This window comes from Physeter macrocephalus, chromosome 8 (genome assembly GCF_002837175.3).
Source record: "Physeter macrocephalus isolate SW-GA chromosome 8, ASM283717v5, whole genome shotgun sequence".
Taxonomy (NCBI): domain Eukaryota; kingdom Metazoa; phylum Chordata; class Mammalia; order Artiodactyla; family Physeteridae; genus Physeter; species Physeter macrocephalus.
In genome coordinates, this window is record NC_041221.1 from 143,329,801 (window position 1) to 143,349,633 (window position 19,833).

The window sequence follows — 19,833 nt, forward strand, 5'->3', positions numbered from 1 at the left end:
GCAGGCTGCAGGTTCGTAGTTCCCGTTGTTTTTGGTGTCTGTCCCCAGTGGCTAAGGTTGGTTCAGTGGGTTGTGTAGGTTTCCTGGTGGAGGGGACTAGTGCCTATGTTCTGGTGGATGAGGCTGGATCTTGTCTTTCTGGTGGGCAGGTCCAAGTCTGGTGGTGTGTTTTGGGGTGTTTGTGGCCTTATTATGATTTTAGGCAGCCTCTTTGCTACTGGGTGGGGTTGTGTTCCTGTCTTGCTAGTTGTTTGGCATAGGGTGTCCAGCACTGTAGCTTGCTGGTCATTGAGTGAAGCTGGGTCTTGATGTTGAGATGGGTATCTCTGGGAGATTTTCACCGTTTGATATTACGTGGAGCTGGGGGGTCTCTTGTGGACCAGTGCCCTGAAGTTGGCTCTCCCACCTCAGAGGCACAACCCTGACACCTGGCTGGAGCACCAAGAGCCTTTCATCCACATGGCTCAGAATAAAAGGGAGAAAAAATAGAAAGAAAGAGGATAAAATAAAGTAAGATAAAATAAAGTCATTAAAATAAAAAAATAATTATTAAGAAAAAAAATTTTTTAAGTAAAAAAAACAAACAACAACAAAAAAAATGGACGGACAGAACCGTAGGACAAATGGTGAAAGCAAAGCTATACAGACAAGATCTCACACAGAAGCATACACATATAGACTCACAAAAAGAGGAAAAGGGGAAAAAATAATATATCTTGCTCCCAAAGTCCACCTCCTCAATTTGGGATGATTCGCTGTCTATTCAGGTATTCCACAGATGCAGGGTACATCAAGTTGATTGTGGAGCTTTAATCCGGTGCTCCTGAGGCTGCTGGGAGAGATTTCCTGTTCTCTTCTTTGTTCGCACAGCTCCCGGGGTTCAGCTTTCGATTTGGCCCCACCTCTGCGTATAGGTCGCCGGGGGGCGTCTGCTCTTCAATCAGACGGGACGGGGTTAAAGGAGCAGCTGATTCGGGGGCTCTGGCTCACTCAGGCCAGGGGGAGGGAGGGGTACGGATGCGGGGTGAGCCTGCGGCGTCAGAGGCCAGCATGTCGTCGCAGCAGCCTGAGGCGCGCCGTGCGTTCTCCCCGGGGAAGTTGTCCCTGGATCATGGTACCCGGGCAGTGGCGGGCTGCACAGGCTCCCGGGAGGGGAGGTGTGGAGAGTGACTTGTGCTTGCACACAGGCTTCTTGGTAGAGGCAGCAGCATCCTTAGCTTCTCGCGCCCGTCTCTGGAGCTCCTTTAAGCGGCGCTCTTAATCCCTCTCCTCGCGCACCAGGAAGCAAAGAGGGAAGAAAAGGTCTCCTGCCTCTTCGGCAGGTCCAGACTTCTCCCAGACTCCCTCCCGGCTAGCCGTGGTGCACTAACACCTTCAGGCTGTGTTGACGCCGCCAACCCCATTCCTCTGCCTGGGATCGCGCCGTGCGTTCTCCCCGGGGAAGTTGTCCCTGGATCATGGTACCCGGGCAGTGGCGGGCTGCACAGGCTCCCGGGAGGGGAGGTGTGGAGAGTGACTTGTGCTTGCACACAGGCTTCTTGGTAGAGGCAGCAGCATCCTTAGCTTCTCGCGCCCGTCTCTGGAGCTCCTTTAAGCGGCGCTCTTAATCCCTCTCCTCGCGCACCAGGAAGCAAAGAGGGAAGAAAAGGTCTCCTGCCTCTTCGGCAGGTCCAGACTTCTCCCAGACTCCCTCCCGGCTAGCCGTGGTGCACTAACACCTTCAGGCTGTGTTGACGCCGCCAACCCCATTCCTCTGCCTGGGATCCACCCGAAGCCCGAGCCTCAGCTCCCAGGCCCCGCCCGTCCTGGCGGGTGAGCAGACAAGCCTCTCGGACTGGTGAGTGCTGGTCGGCACCGATCCTCTGTGCGGCAATCTCTCCACTTTGCCCTCCGCACCCCTGTTGCTGCGCTCTCCTCCGCGGCTCCGGAGCTTCCCCCCCCCGCCCCCCCCAGTCTCCAACAGCGAAGGGGCTTCTAGTGTGTAGAAACATTTCCTCCTTCCCAGCTCCCTCCCACTGGTGCAGGTCCTGTCCCTATTCTTTTGTCTCTGTTTTTTCTTTTTTCTTTAGCGAAGGGGGTTCCTAGTGTGTGGAAACCTTTCCTCCTTCACAGCTCCCTCCCCCTGGTGCAGGTCCTGTCCCTATTATTTTGTGTCTGTCTATTCTTTTTTCTTTTGCCCTACCCAGGTACGTGGGGGAGTTTCTTGCCTTTTGGAAGGTCTGAGGTCTTCTGCCAGCATTCAGTGGGTGTTCTACAGGAGCAGTTCCACGTGTAGATGTATGTATCTGTGGGGAGGAAGGTGATCTCCGCGTCTTACTCTTCTGCCATCTTTCTCTCTAGCCGCAAGCAAGCTTTTTATTAAAAGAGATAACTTGTGCACAAGGGAGAAATGCCAGTTCCTTGAATAGGAGGGACGAGTTGCTTTAATAACAATAGGGAGGGTTTGTCTCATTGATCACTGATAATTTTCAGAAATCATCAAACGTTTTTGGTCAGCAGCTCTTGGCTCCATGGTAGCTATTAGGAATAGGGACTGCTTTTTCTTGGGAAATGAAATGCATGAGAATTTTCTGCAAGAGAGCATAGGAACGGATAAGGTTAAACTCTGTAGTTGAGCTTATTGTCTTGTGGCAATTAGGTATACTCCTTATTGTAACAGAGGTAAAGTTAATCTTTTATTCCTTCGAGCCCGTTTTTTTTTTTTCCTCTTGGACTCAGGCCCCCAGAGCCTTTGTTTTTTTAGCTTCCAAGGCCTGTTTTGTCCAAGGCAATTCCCTGGTCCTTTTCTAAAATGGCTGTATTCTTGTGTGTCTGTCTCAATAGCACAATGTGCCTCTTAGTTATAGTACTCGACAGAGCTACAATTTCACATTTACTTATGAGACTACTTGAGAAATGTCCATTTCTCCCTCTAGGCTGCCGGCTCTGTAAGGGCAGAAACCATGCTTTTTTTTGCTCACTATAATGTTCTATGTGTTTGCTATGTCTGAGTAGGCCTTTGATTAATATTTCCGAATGACTTGTGGGATGGTTGGATATGCATAAAAGCATTTCAGAGGGCATAACAATGTAAGAAACATGTAAGGAATGAATATGTCATGCTAGAGTGTTGATGAGGAGAAAAGGATGTCTGGATCAGAGAGTAGTATGTGGAGGGGAGCCATGGGAGATGAGACTGGAAAGGGGGACTGGGTTTGATCATGGAGAGCCTTGGGTACCAGGTGGAAGAGTTTTAGTGAATGACTCATGCAGTTGGGAGCCATCAAAGAATTCTGAGCAGGTGTGGCGCATAAATGATTTGTGTAAAGAGGATTCATGTGACATGTAGAGTGGATTGGAAAAGAAAGGCTGGAGGGGGGAAACCCAGTTAGGAATTTGTTGCAATATTACCTTTTATAAACCATCAAGCACCAGCTTCGGTCTGCTTCTGTTGGAACAGGGGGAAAGTGGACAGATGTGAGTGATATTTCCAGAAAAGAATTGACATTACTATTGGCATTATCTGGCAGAGAGAGAGAGAAAGAGAGAAAGTAAGTCTCACTACAAGTGATAAAAATATTAGTTCTGGAGGGAGCCTATTGGATCATCTCAGGTAACATTCTCAACTTTACAGTTGGGAAGTTGAGGCCAAGAAGAGAAACAGAACTGCTAATGCTGCACAGAATACACCATATTAGTAACAGACAGGAATCATGAAGACAATTTTCCTGAATCACACTCATTGTCTTCTTTTTACTCAGTAACTAAGGGAATGTGTCTTTGTTACAAACAATGAGGTGAGTTAGTAAGGGGATTATGAGTTAGATTTTATAAAGGTTTGGTTTGGAAAAATGGTGAGACAATCAAATGAAAATGGCAGGCATGTGGTGGGAAGGGAGTCTGGTAGGGAGGTCAGAGTGGAGGTTACATATTTTAGACTTGGTAGCACAGAGATGGTGACTTCGGATGAGCTGAAATTTTTCATTATGAATTCATTTATTGTCCCTTCAGTTTCCCATTTTTGAAAAAAATGATGATATTCAATAGAGGTTTATTAAACACTTACCATATGATAAATAGTTAACCAGCATCTTCTTTAAGCTTGTCATGAACCCTATGAAGAAGATACTATTGCTCTTATTGCTCCATTTTACAATGAGGAAGCAGGGTCACCTTTCCCAATGTCTGTCAAATTCCTGGCAATCATTTAAAGCAGGCTTTCTCAATCTCGGCACTATAGACATTTTTGGCTCGGTAATTGTTTTGTTGGGTAAGGGTTGGGGGAAGCTGTCCTGTGCTTTTTAAGATGTTTGGCAGCATCCCAGGCCTCTATGCATTAGGTGCCAGCCAGTAGGACTCTCCCTCTAGCTGTGACAATCAAATAGGTGTACAGACACTGCCAAAGTTTCCCTGGTTAAGTTCAATTTACCTCCTCTATTAACAATGTTCCCCAGAAGTTTCAACCTTAGGTGATATATTCTTCCACTGTATTCTTGTGCCACTTATTAACCAAATTTTAAATAATTTGATTTTGTTTTTTATACACCTTGTCTTCCCAAGAAGCTTATGAAGTTTTTGAAGACAAAGTCTTTTATATTTAATACAATGTTGGAAGCAAGCATCTTTCATCTTTGTTCTCTCTTCGCCATTCCTAATGTCATCCACTCCCACCCCACCCCAGTTTAGACCCTCATAAGTCTTACCTAATCTGTTGAAACAACTTAGCTCATCTCCCGGCCTATATTCTCCCCTCTTCAAACTACATCATTCATTCCCTAATTGAAGACTCTCCCTGAAACACAAATATGATAATATGATAATGCATTTCTTTCCTGTGTAAAACTTTACTCAGAAGCCATCCTTAGCCTAATATTAAAGGTATCCCACATTCTGGTCCCAGTATTTCTTTCAAAAGTGATTTTTTCATCACTTATTTATGGGTAAGCTTGGCTTCAGTCAAAAATAAAGATGTTCACTTTATATGTCCTATGGCTTCCTATCTCCATGCTGTCCCTGCTCTTTTTTCTCTCCTAGTCCTTTGATTTATCTCCATCTTTCAAAGCTAAGCTCAAATACCAAAGATGCACATTCCCACTTTCCCCCTTTAAGCAGGAAGGTGTTTCATTCTTCTTTAGACGCCTACAAACTTCTACCAATACTACTCTTATGCCTCTTAGCAATACCTATCCGTGTTAGAATTAGGTATGTGCATGTGTGTTTTTTCCTTTTCCTTTGTGGGTTTTAAAGTCAAACAGAACAGTGTTTGAATCCTGGTACTCACTAACTAGCCGTGTTACCTTGGGTGAATTAATTTCACTAATTTAACTCACTAGCCCTCTGTTTTATTTCTTCACTCTTAAAATGGGGATAAAGTAGTAGCTACCGCCTAGTGTTGTTTGAGAATTAAATAAAAATGAAGGAAAAGTGCTTGACATAGAGCTTGGCAGATTGGAAAATAGTGAGTGCTCATAAGTATTACCTACTAATTTTCATCATAATCGTTATCATTATTGTCAACTTTCTCTGAAATAGGCAGGCTAGATCAATTTGTTTTATACTTTGCTTGGTGATGATGAATAAGAGATTTACTCGTGAAGACTGACAAGGGAAGTGTCAGGAATTTAAAGTTACTGATTATAGAACTAATACAGAAATGATACATGCCAGTTCTAACCCCTCAGAGGGAAGTAGCTTCTGAAAGGATTTTTTGCAATAGAAATTAGGGGACTTAATGGATAATGAGGCTGGCCCTCCTGAGAGCACTCATAGGAGCTCATTGGAAGTTTCCCATGGCACAGAGAGAATGCTGTGTGCTAAAGCAGACGGCACAACATCAGAGAGCAGTGGGTAGATGAAGAGCATGGAGCTAAAATGCAAAAGACTGAATGGGAATGTGCGGTTCAGGGAACGGGAAATAAAACCCTGGGTTTCTGAACCCAGTTTGTCAGATGGATGATGTCAATATGTGGTCGAAGTCATTACCAGGAGCCCAGCTGATGGATTCATCACAGACTTATGTCAGAACCAAGGCTAGTGCTCTCAGTGAAACAGGGTAGAGTAGGAAGAGGTGAGATTTTGAGACTTGATATACCTGTGTTGAGTTGGGCACACAATCTAGGAGGGCTGCAAAGGTAGTTTAAAAGAGGGCTCTGATATGTCTAGGTGCTCTGGCCACATACAGGGTGTAGAACTATACTCAGGTTTGTGGGTAGCTTCAGAAGACAGGGCTAACCAATATGAATTGACATTTGGGGGAAAACCCTGGAGAGCAGGTAATCATAATATTGATAACGGCCAACATTTATTGAGCAAATACTATACACCAGCTGCTGTGCTAAGAGCTGTGTATGCATTGTGTCTTTTAACCTATATAGTAACCCTATGAAACAGGTGCTATTGTTATCCTCATTTTAAAGATGTATGAAGCAAGGTGCAGATTTTAAATAATTTGCTCATCAACACATTTGAGTAAGTAGCAGAGGTGAGGTTTGAATCCAGGTTGTTTTTATTTTACTGTAGCACGTCTACTCTTAACTATTAGAAATGTTGCAGTTCAGAAGAGACTGAAAGACCATGTGGTACAATTTTCTGATTCTGTAGAAAAGCTAACTAAAGTTCAAATGTAGGAGTTACTCATTAAGTTCCATGGGGAACCAAGCAATGGCAGAACTGGAGTGGAAGGCTCAGACTTCCCTTATATTATGCTCTACTAGAAAGGAGCCTAGGGTTGTAGGAGCAGGAGGGCTCCCTTTGTCCCTTAGCCTTATACTTCTCTTGACTAGGACAATGATTGGCCCAGAACCTGGGCAGGATAAGCCTGAAGGAGCACCTGTGTGGCCAGTACATACAAATTCAAGGGCTGCATGTGCAGAAAGCCAGATAGCTTGCCCCTCTGCGATGGCCAGCCCAGCAGAAGAAGTGAGACAGAGGGGCAGACATGCCACTTGCCCCTGTGATCCTTTCATTCTTTTTCCTTACTTGAGCAGATTGCCTCATGAATGATCAATCAGACCTTATTTTACAAGAAAATGATGCATTGCAAACTTTAAGTGTGCCATCATTTCCCAATTGGAGAGAAATTTGAGTGCCCTTTGCAGGTGGATCCCCATCAGATTTAGGGAAAACGTACTGATTTAAAATGCAAAATACACTCATATGAGAAATCATCCATCAGAAAGAAAGAAAGTAAAAAATTATAAGACATGATAAATGAGATTAAAACTTTTGTTTTTTCAACTTCATGTTCAAGAAATGCTCAACGAGCATCTTCCTGAAAATGTGATGCCTATTAAAATCATTTTCACAGAATAATTATTGCAATTACAGTGAAAGAATTGTATATCACATGGTTAAAAGCAGGAACTCACCAGATGCCTGTGTTATTTTGATGGGTTGGACAAGAAGTGAAGGAAGCTCAGCAAAAGTCTAATGATTCATTTCTGTTGCTAGCATTGTATGTTTCCCAGTGCACTGTATTCCCCAAATGTCTCCATGGATGGGATAACATTTCTTAATATTTAGTTTCAATAGTGGATACCAGATATAGGCCTTGGATGTCTACTTTCTGAATGTCTATATGAATGGTCATAGAGATGTATGCCTTATAATATTTTTGTTCTTATTGACCTTTTTCTTTAAAATGTCTCCTGTCCCAACCAGCACTGATATTGTCATTATTGCACTGCATTATAATTCCAATGACAATTCTGTTTAATTACCTATCTCCAACTCTGAGCAACTGCAAGCCCTGTGGGGACAGAACCAGGTCCCTTTTGTCTCCTACAAAAATGAATGTACTTTTCAAACTCCAGCTCTAACTTAACCTGCACTGTGAAGTTCTCATCAGATTTGATTTGATTTGTTACCTCCCTTTGTTTCTATTGCACTCTAAGCTGTTAGAGTAGTATTTATTACACGGTATTATAAGTAGTTGGATGTGTCATGCTTTTTGCCATATGTTGAATTCATTTTTGAACAAAAACCTTCCTTATTCATATTCCTAGTATAGCACTTGTAATATTTTGGTGTTGTGACTTAGTAACTAGGCCTATCTCAGAAATCTCTCATTCAACCTTTCCAAAACTGATAATTTTACCCCTAAAATATGCCCTTCCTTTTATATCCCTGGTGTTGTTGATGGATCTTTATCTACTCATTCTAACTTGCCAGAACTCTGGAATTTAATCCTTTCTGCCTTTTCACTATCCACTCTCTACATCCAATCAATCACTAAATTCTATTAAATTTACCTTCTGAATAACCATTGTTTCTATTCCTTCCATTTCCATGGTTACTTGACTTAATTGAAAGTGGTCTGATCTATTGCTTTTCGCCTGGGTCTCCAGCCTCACCCTTCCTCTTTAATCCATATTTGGCAAAGTTGTCAAAGTTAAATTCTAAAGAAAATAAATAAAATCAGGTATTTTTCTTGGTTAAATTTCTTAAATACTCCAAATCCCAACCCATTACCTATAGAATGCACCCAATACTTTCTAGCATTTCAAATAAAGATCTTTATGGTTCAGGTACTTCTTTGGATTAATGCCATGGACCCCATTTTTTTATTCCATGAACATTCGTTGGATGTTTTGCTTGTATCCATTCATTACGAGACACTGGTCAAGGCACTGTGGCTTGGATGCATATAATAACACATATACTGCATATCATATATATAGGTATCACATATATTGGGCAAGATGATGAAAAGTACATAGTGAAGACGTTGAGAAGCTAACACTAGTAAAGAAGACCTCTGTATAAACTCACACATGTGACTAGGTGTCATATCACTAATATCATGTTAGAGAAAACACACAATTTTATGGGCATGAGAGGAGAGATGTCTCTACTTCAGAAGGTCAAGAGGCATCAAAGAAGACATTTGAGTAGTTAGGCAGGAATTTGTCAAATGGACAGAGGGGAGGGAATCATTCCAAGCACAGGTGATAGCACAAACAAAGACAAGGAGACCTGTAAGAAATTACTGTATTTGGGGCAAGACTAGTGTGAGGGTGTAGGTTGTTGTGAGGGACAGTTACTGGAGAGGAGACTGGCAGGGTCTCCTGGGCAAGATTAAGAGGAACATTTATGCAATCCTAATGATTGTGAACTTTCCCTTACTTAAAGACCTTTACAGTTCTTTATTACTCAGAAAATAGTGAAACAATAATATTTTCATGTCAAATAGATGACCCTGTGTGTGCTCCTGTGTGTGCTCCTGTGTGTGATGAGAAGGAGGAGAGAGACTGGAAGCACAGAAATCATTATAGAAACAATTGATATGACCTGGGTTTGAGAAGAATGAGGATGTGAACTAACGTGGTGTTGATGGCAGTAAAGAGTAGGTGCTGGATTCCAAAGAGAATCTTAAGTTTGAGTTAACAGGACTCTGTTAAATTGAGGTGTGCTCAAAGTGAAAGAAAGGAAAGAATGTGATATGGTAGGTGAATGAAACTGGTGACCAACACAAAAGGGAGACATGATTCTTCATCAGTATACACTAACCCTGAAGATCCCTGACATTCAGTTCAATAAATGAGAATTTTAGATTTTGAACAGTGAAGCAAAACATAATGAAAAGCAAAACACAGAAAACAAACAAAAACAGAAGGCTATCTTCTCTTTGTAGTACTCCTTTATAATGACAGATAAATTAGGATTATTGTGAACTATTTCAAGAGCAGTCCAAAAATATTAAATGGAAAATTCCATAAGTAAATAATTTGTAAGTTTAAAATTGCATGCCCTTCTGAGTTGTGTGATGAAATCTCACAGTCCTGCTCTGTCATGCTCCGGGTGTGAATCAGCTCTTGAGCTGAGTGGGACCTTATGCCTTAGCTCCTCTGTCTAAAGAGTTTTGAGTGGAGATGAGCTTTGTCACTTCTGGGCTGAGCATTTCACTGTAAGTTCCCTCCAGAGCACCCTGCCTGGGTATTACCTGGCAGCGTTCAGTACTGTGAGTGCTCTTCAGCCTGGGTCACTGAGTCATAAAATAAGCTGAGTCCCTGATCCACAATGGACATGTGATGTTTTAAAAAATAACTTTTATAGTTCAAAGATACTGAGATTTTAGGATTGTTTGCAATGCAGCATCACCTGCCATATCCCCATTGATACATGTGGTTTCCATATAATCTAAAAAGTGAGAATGGTAGTAACAAATATATGAAACAAGGTCTAATTTTGACATGAGTCGTAAATTGTTTTTAAAGTTTTATCTGTTTTTACAGGTGTTCCTTGACAGCCAAAAAATGAGGATCTTCTTGATCCTCTGCAATAAAAATGAAAGGCTTTTTAACTGGCACTGGATCAATTGTTTTATTTTTTAAAAACTTGATTGAGGCATAATTGATAGACAATAAACTGCACATAGTTAAGAGTACATAACTTGATAGATTTTGACACATGCATACACCCATCAAACCGTCACCTCAATCAAAACAATGAATATCTCCATAACTTTCAAACTTTTCTTTAAGGCCCTTGTAACTTATCTCTCCCACTCCTACCTCCCTCCCCAGACTGCTGATACATTCCGTCAAATGTTGTTGGACATTTGAGTTGATTCCAGTATTTGGCTATTACAATAAAACTGCTTTGAGCATTCCAGCACAAGTCTTTACATAAAAATATGCTTTCATTTGTCTTGAGTACCTAGGAGGAGAATGGCTAGAAATAGTAGGTATAAGCTTAACTATTTAAAGAAACTGCCAAATTATTTTTTTAAGTGGTGTTCCACTCTGCAGTACCACTGTGTATCAGTGAAGCTGTATATGAGAGTTCCAATTCCTTCACATCTTCTCCAACACTCAGTATAGTCAATCTTTTTAATTACAGTAAGTCCCGTACATACGAACGAGTTCCGTTCCGAGAGCGCATTTGTAAGTCCAATTTGTTGGTAAGTCCAACAAAGTTAGCCAAGGTACACACCTAACACAATCAGCTATATAACACTCTACTGTAATAGGTTTATAGTACTTTTCATACAAATAATACATAAAAAACAAACACAAACAGTAAAGAAAACATTTTTAATCTTATAGTACAGTACCTTGAAAAGAATGGTACAGTACCAGCTACATCACTGCTGCATTTACACTTGCTTCCAGACATCCTGGGCTTGAAATAAAGATACTATACTATTGTACTCTATACAGTATGTACAGTAAAGTACACAATAGCACAACCATTTGCAGAGGATGCACACATGTGACAATGTACACCAGACACGTGAACCAACTTATGTGATTGGACATGTGAACGCACGTTCGCATCTTTGAAAGTTCACAACTTGAAGGTTTGTGTGTAGGGGACTTACTGTATAGTCACTCGATTAGGTGTGTAAGAGTATCTAATTGTGGTTGTACTTTTCATTTCCCCAGTTATTAATGATGCCAAGCATATGTTCATGTGCTTATGGGCTAATTGTTTCTTTCTGGTCAAATATCTGTTCAAATCTTTTCCCCATTTTTCAATTTGGCTTGAAATCCTGTTCCTATTATTGAGTTTTGAGAATTCTTTACAAAGAGGCATGAGAAAATTTGGGGGGTGATGGACATGTTTATTTCATTGATTGTGGTAATGGTTTTACATACATATACATATGTCCAAAATTATGAAATTGTACATTTAAAATATTTAGGGTATGCCAGTTATATCTCAAAAGAAAGAGTAGGGTATGCATATTTGTAATTTCATATATTTATAATAAACAAGGAAGTTTAGTTCATTGAAATTATAACCTCATAAATAGATTTGAAATGGTTAATTGAATAATTGATTTATATTTATCCCTTCACGTTGATATTTTGCTGTATTATTCTCAGAATTGCAATATCTAAGACAGTTAAGTTTATCCAGTTTGCTAAATTTACGAAAATTCATTAGTACTGAAAAATTATTTATTTGTTAAATCAAAGAATTAAAATACTTGAAAGGGAAATTAAGTTTGTAAATATAGTTTTGAAAATTTTAGGGTATTTTATTGACTACATTTTAAAAAGTTATCAATCAAGTATTTTTCAGAGGCTATTTAAAAGTTGTAAAATAAAGAATGTTGCCCACCATCCAGTTCTACAAGGATTAAGTCATTAGCTATTTCAGTCACTGACAGACAGTGCACCCTGAAAGGAATTCAAGACGAAAAGCAGAATGAGGCACTCTGTGCTTTGGAAAAACAGGCCCCTTAGATAGTTAGATGTATAGCTCAGGAAGAATTTTAATAAACCCAAATTCTTTCATCTTCCCACACATAGAATAGAACTGAAATCATTGACTGAGATATCTGTTCCTTGTGACTAGCAGTTTTCTTTTACCAAGATGTGTGCTTGACTGAATGTATTCCCTAGCCAAAAATCATATATATATTGGCTTCTCCCCCTACCTTTTTGGAGCAATTCCTTCAGAGCTACTGAGAGGCTGTTTCCCAGCTTATTGTCCTCAGTAAGGTCCTTGAATAAAACTGAAACCTACAACTCTTAATATTGTGCATTTTTCTTTCAGTTGACAAAGTGATTTTTAAAATATGGTTAATTTAAAATGTTTTATAAATGGAACAACAGATTTGCAAATTAATTGCTTCAAAGGTAACCTCTAAGATTTTACTGCCTGAGGCAATTTTAATTTAGAGAGAAAAGCTATTATTCTGTGGCCTCTACAGCAGATCTCAAGGTACTGCCAATCAAGGTTTAGTGACAGAACAAATAACTTCAGGACTTGTGGTATTGATCAGGAAAAGCACAAATCTAATAGCACCAAAGACAGATGGTTTTTCCTAACTTCTCACTATGTCCATCTCCTCCATTTGTCCCTGTAGGAGAACCAAATTTGCCACCCCAAATTGTGTCTCTTTGGCATGAGGATTGATTTAGGCTGATTATTTTTAAGAACCAGAAGACTAAGGAGGTCTTTCTTTCTACCTCCCCCTTGGCTGCCTAACTAATTTAGATAAAAGGCCTGTTCCAGGAATAGAGCTATCATCAGAGATGTCTACAAAGAATATGGGCTAGGTGTGGTGAGGGGGAAACTCAGGCAAGACCTAGATATCAGAGTCCACTCTGTGTCCAATTGTCTCTGCATGGTCAGCAAACATTTTTTTACTAAACATTTGCTTTTCCATCACCGTGTAAATTACCTTCCTCCCCTTTGAAGTCCCAAACTACAACCCCGAACATCCTCTTTTGCCTTTAGCTAAAGATGGTATTTAAGGTGCAGTCTTTGACCATTTGGACAAGTTACTCATTTTACCTGGGTCTCTCCTGTATATTCATGTTTTTCGACTTTTGTTTGATGTTTCTCCTGTTAATCTATCTCATGTCAATTTAATTTTTAGACCAGCCAAAAGAATCTAGAAGGGAAAATTTCTTCTTCCCTGACACATGCAGACATATGAAACGCTGGCAATTGCTCCTTGTTTTCAAAGAGTAAAAAAAAAATCCTAGAAATGGGATTGGAAAGAATGTTGCTTGAATGCCTGATTAAAAGTTTGGCCTTTAAAGGAGATATATTGTAGGTAGTTAAGCAGGAGAGGTACCTGATCAAAATTGTTTTTAAGAATATTGGTTTGGTGGTAGTTTGACAGGATTAGAATTAGGAGGGACCATACGCAGATGAGAAATAATGTGACATGTACTACTGGTAGTCTGAACTGGAGTGATATCATAGAAATAGAAAGTGGAGGATAGGTTTAAGAAATAACTCAGAGGGAAACACTAAAAAGATTTGGTCACTGATTGAATCTGGATACCAGAGATAGGAGAGATTCTCAAGTGTTCATCTTTGTTGATTGACCCTAAGAGAGCTCAGGAGTCAGAGGAGGACCTGACTGGGATGATGAACAATTATATCATCACTATAAAATTTATAGCCTAGTGGACATATAGATGTGAATATGTTATTGTATATCCACAGACCGGTGAATCACAGATAAAGAAATCAATCCATCAGCCCTGCAGAATATATGACAGTGCCTTTTGTCAATAATGAGGGTGGGAGTGGTTGAGGGGCTGGAGTTTTAAAGTCTCAACTAAAGATATATCCTTAATAAATACATTTAACCCTTGAACAATGCAGGGGCTGGGGTGCCAACCCTTCACACTGTCGAAAATCCATGTATAACTTTACCGTTGGCCCTCTGTATTCATGGTTCTGCATATGCACATTCAACTAACCTCAGATTATGTAGTATAATTTGTATGGAGTACAAATTTAGTGAAAAAAATCTGCATATAAGTGGACCCATGCAGTTCAAACTCTTGTAGTTCAAGGGTCAAATGTAATGTAACCCTTTTATAGATCATAATTTTTTTTCCAGATAAATTTCACCATTTCTTCCAAATGTATATTGTTAGCAACATTTCCAAGTACCTCTTTGAACTTTGCTGCTCATGGCTGCATGGCCCACCTTCCTCTCCCTTTTCCCAGTGTCATGCGGTCTCCTTTACTTTTGAGTCCATTAGGGCCACTTCTCATCTCTTGGTGAAAAAGGCAATCTCAGAGGATTATTTATAATTGTGTGTGAAAGTAAGTCTATAACTTTAATATTTTAAGGAACTCAAATAAGGTGGTTAGTTCTCATCCCTGGCTGGTGAGCACTGACTTTCTTTCTCCCAGCAAAGCAGTTAAAAAATAATTTAATAGGAATTCCTTGGCAGTCCAATGGTTAGGACTCGGTGCTTTCACTACCCTGGCGGGGTTCAATCCCTGGCAGGGGAAATAAGATCCTGCAAGCTGCACAGTGCAGCCAAAAAAAAATTAATAAAGGATACAATTCTTATTGTAAAATTCTAAATCTGTGATCTTACTTGCCACCACTGGAACTCTAAATAGTTGAGCAACATAAAGTAAATCATGGGGCCAGTTTTAGTTTAATGATAAAAGAAACCACTGTGCTTGGGATCTATGACAAGAGAGTGTCCGTGTCTGGACATCAGTTTCTCCATCTGGGCAAAGAGGGGGCTAAGGACAGATTTAGCACTGTCATTCCTTGACCCTGATAAAGAAAACATAGCTGCATGGGGAAGAGGGGTGCCTATAAATTTTAACTGCATTTAGAGATTCTCAAATTGGTAGAGAGCAAAATAGGGTAGAAATTTGAGATTTGCATGGAATTGGAAGACCTGAATGAGTAACTCTGAACACCCTTTTGAATCTGAAGTCTATTCATTACAGGAAGCAAATTACTATCCTGCTTGTTTTATTTTTGTTTTTGGTTTAAGCTACCAAAACTCAGACTTGGGAAGGTCAGAATTCACCAATAAATCTTTACCTTTTTCAGTAAGACCCCTAAGGGTAAAGGGAGGATTATAGTAAAGCTAACTCAGTCTCCCTAAGTGATCTAGACTTGAAATCAAGTCCTAGTCACAAGGTTCAGCAAACTTTTTTGTAAAGGATTTTTAGTAAACATTTTTGGCTCTGCAGTTTGCAGCTACTTAACTCTGCCATGTTGGCACTGAAGCAACCATCAACAGTACCTAACTGAATGAGTGTGGCTGTGTTCCAATAAAACTTCATTTACAAAATCAGATAAGAGGCCACATTTGGCCCACGGGCCATAGTTTAATGATCTCAGGGAATTGAAAGAGCATTGGCATAAAAATCAATTTGACGGTGAGCTGGCCTTAAACTTGCTCTTCGACAAGTATGTGACTTCAAGAAATACCCTTTCCTTCTCTGGAACTTATAGTTAATATTGATTGAACATTTCTTATGTTGCCGTACCTTTATGAGCCTCACCTATTTAATGCTTATAGCAACCTGATATTCAGGTGTTATTTTAGCTTAGAACACAGCTTGTGAGTTTCCGAGTGACAATTTAAACCCAAGTCTTTTTATCTCTAAAGCTCATATTCTTAATTATAACCAAAGTGTTTCCTAGTAAAGTGGAGGATTTGAACTTAATATTCCCTAATTGCTCTTCTGTAGTAAGTTTTTGGTGGAAATAAGAGAGTTCTCTGTAGGATGTTTCTGTTTTTTTCTGGTCTGGTAACTGGGGATTTCCTTAAGAGATTTGCTGAATTTCTTTTGTTTTGTTTGTTATCTCTAAGCTTGTTTTTGCACTTGGTCAGCCACTGGAGTGACAGACTTTGAGGAAACACTGATGCCTCTCTGCTAAAACAAGATTAACCAAGCTTCTCCACCCTCTGCAGAATGCCTTGCCAATGATGACCTGCCTCTTCCTAGTAATGACACTTTAACTCAGAATTTTTGTGTTCCATTTTTTAAGAAAGAGCATTACATTTTTTTCAGCATTACATTTTTATATTTCTAAACTAATGAGAGATAAAGCACAGACATTCATTAAGAAAGCCAATCAAAGACCACTAGGAGGTCACACATAATTTTTCTACCCAAGAACTACAGGTAGTCAAGGTTCCCTAACAGGTAGTAAAAATGTAAATGCTCTAATTAGCCTGTGCTCACTTAAAAACAATATTTCCCATGAAACATCTTTAGAAATCAGATTACGTGTAAAGATAGATAGGAAAATCAAAGGCTTTAAATCTGAGTAATATATTGAATGATGTGTACATAGTAAATGCTCAAGAAATGACAAGATTAATTTTCTTTTTGTGCCACTGCTTGTTAGGCTTTAATTTAAAAGGAACTATGATTGATGAAATTGTCCATTTAGAATATATGCAAAATTTATAAAGCCAGCTGGAAAATAATTTGCAAGATTACATTACTATGTATGTGATACAATTTTTTTTTAATCTATTGCCTTTAGATTAAGTAAAATATTTTGCTCTTTAGTTGAAAGATCTATTAGGGGGAAAAATGTGCTCTAAAGAAATTTTTTCCTTTATAAAAATTGAAGGGAATGGATGTCAGAAAGTAAGTGATACAGAAGGTAAAACTTGAAGGATAAGCAGAAGTAGGGCCAGGGAAAGAGGAGGAAAATGGTGTCCAAAATAAAGGTAATTAATTCTTCTAGAATCTAATTGACAGAGAGAGAGGGAAATGAGACAGAAGAAAAACGATTCGGAGAGAGATAGTGGAAACTGTTAAAAGGCAGGAGGAAAGGTAAAAAACAAAAGTTGAGAAAGACCGAGGATGGCAGAGGAGAAAGGGAGGATGGGGAGGTCAGAAAAGGGAACAGAGAAGAAATGAGAAGCTGCCGCAGAGAGAAAAGGTAAACAACGACTCAAAAGCTGGAATGAGATGGACAGAAGGGAAAACAATCACGGAGAGAATTAGTAAGAAGGAAGAAGAAGAAACTCAAGGGAAGACAGGAAAGGGGAGGAGGAATATGAGAACAGATTACAGGGGGCCCTCCCTAACATCCTCTTTTTTTTTTTTTTTTTTAACATCCTCTTTTTGAAGTTTCCCCTTCCATGCAGCTTCCTTACTTCCTCTTCCTACGCCTCTTCACTTCTCTTAGTTTCAATCCTGACTCCAAAAGGGAGCAAGCAACCTGGTGAGATACTTGAAAGTAGGGCAGAAAGGCTTCTAGGAGGAAGGCAGTATTCGTTGTGTCACATGACTTCCTCTGGGTTGGCAAATGAGTTTCACTTTAGATGCTGGCTTTGATTGATGACAGTGGCGCTGGCATGGAGGAGTCTCCTGGGCTCAGCAGAGAAGGGTGTATAGATCAAACGGGGATCTCATGCCCTTGGTAATAGGTAGTGGTGCCATCTAAATAACTGTTTGTCATCCTTGGGCTAGAACCAGAAATAAACTGACATCCCTGTTTCTTAAGACCCTCATTTTGTCTTTTTCTTCCCTTGGGTTCTTTTATGGTTTGAGAATGATTTTCCCAATTCCTGGTATCACACCTCTGAATATAAATAAGTTAAAAGTCCTGTTTTTCAGGGATTTTGTCCCTGGGGACCTTCTTAACTCTGTCATTCACCATGTTTATTTACCAAATATTGATCCTTCAGTAGATGTCAGACACATGGTAGAGAATGGTATTAAAATAAAAAAATAAGGAGTTTCTGCACCTGAGTAGTTTGTAGTCAAGTGACATAATCTGGCCAGTAGTAGGGTACTTACAGCACTGCCTCGGGAGGGGAAAGCCTGGTGTGCTATGGGGGGTGTGGTGTTGGGGTGGGATATCTCACCCAGCCTTGCAGGGATGAAAGTTAGAAGGCACTGAAGGTCAGGAAGAAAGTCATACAAAAATTAAAACTTGAAACATTCATAGGATTAGAGTCAGGGAAAGAGAAGAAGGAAAACAGTGTTCTAGGCAAAGGAATAGCATGGCTTATTAGGGAACAGAAAGTAATTCAGCATTGATGAAAATAAGAGAGGGAGGGTGTTCAAATGATGTGTGCTATGGAGCAGAGGTGTGTTGGTAAATTTCTTCTCAAAAAGAAAAAAGAGAGAGAGCGAGAGCCTTCATTTGTAACTTTTGCCAATTTCTGTGGTGTAAATATTCTCACCAAGGCCAAATTCAAGCTACCAACAGTTTATCAACTGACTTGGAAATTCGTGAGTATTTAACAATCATTTCTCAAAGGCCAGTGGAGCCAGCTCTAGCACAGCAGAAGTAAGCAGTAGCCAGATCAAGATGGATCTCTAAGCCCTGGACTTTTTCGCAAAGGTTCTGAAAGATAATGAATCTGAAAGTGGCATGATCAGATCTTTCCTTTAGAAAGACTGTGCCATTAGCTCTGTAAGGGGATGGATTGAGGCAGGGCAAGGACAAGGTCAGAGGCAGCCTCTTAACTAGCCTTCCTGAGCTCAAACCTTGACTCTGCTCCTTTTGGCTTCATGAATTTGAACAAATCACTTAACTTTTCTGGTCTTTTATTTCTTTAACAAAAAAGTATTGATAATATTACACAGGGTTTTGGGGGGAGCATGAAAAGCTATTCTATGGAAATACTTTGTTAAATGTAAAATTATTAATTTATTCTTCCTTTTCTCTCTCTTCTTCCATCTACCTCCTGTTCCCCAAATCCTCTTCTCTGGTCCTGAGTGCTAGAGAGAGCATTCGATTGGAAGCAAGAATGCCCTGGATCTGCACATTGCTCGACCACCAACCTAACTCTCTTGTCCTTTGTTATGTCATGAATTAGGTAACTGCCTCCTTATTTTGAAAAGAGAAAAACATTTGTTGAAAAAAATAAAACAAAATTGATTTAATTAGTTACATGTATTTTGCAGAGAAGGTAGGTTAGTTAAGATGATTGAAAGCTGATGCTCCCGCCACATCGCTTTCTTCTTGTCGTTAGTAATACAAGTGATGTGTGAGCAACAGTGAAGCAGTATTCATTCTGACTTAGTAGATAAGAAAGTGGCTTGTAGCCAGAGTATGCTATGAAATAGAATGAAATCTTGCTTCTTTGATTCACTCGGTGATTTAAATCTTGAAAATTCAGCCACCGATGTTAATATTTTTCTTGGCTGGTAAATCAAATACTTTTGCAAGTTATATATCAGAATTAGTTTCTGTTTTTCAGAAATTTGCTTTAGCACAGTGGTTTCTGTTTCTTCTATAACCAAGGGGAATTTGTTGTCTATGGTGTTAAGGGCTCACCAGGGCAGATAAGAACTGGTTTTCTCTGGAGATGGGGAATCTCCCAAGGTGTGCAAGTGGACTGCATCGACGTTTCTTGGCAAGGTGATAGAGCAGGGGTCTTTAAACTTTTTGTGTGTGCTGTGGACAGCTGAGGCAGTGTGATAATGCCGGCGGTTTTCTTCTCAGAATGCTTGTAAATGCATAACATAAAACACATAGGATTACAAGGAAACCAATTATATTGAAATGCAGTTATCAAAGTATTATAAATTTGTGATCTAGTAATAAATTTGCTTCTTTTTAATATGCTAATAATCAGATGCTCTAATAGCGATCATAAATCTCTAAGTAGCAAAGAATATAAATATTTCAAGAGATATAATGTG

General features: G+C 39.8%; 1 protein-coding gene across 1 annotated transcript in view; it reads left to right on the forward strand.

Annotated features, from left to right (window-relative positions):
• The first annotated feature begins 1,721 nt into the window (after positions 1 to 1,721).
• Positions 1,722 to 19,833, forward strand: part of SPINK5 (serine peptidase inhibitor Kazal type 5) — a 134,275-nt gene continuing 116,163 nt past the window's right edge. Inside the window, exons 1-2 of the mRNA XM_055086822.1 lie at positions 1,722 to 1,837; positions 2,187 to 2,277. The gene's annotated coding sequence lies outside the window, so the exon portion shown is untranslated. The remainder of the gene's footprint in view (positions 1,838 to 2,186; positions 2,278 to 19,833) is intronic.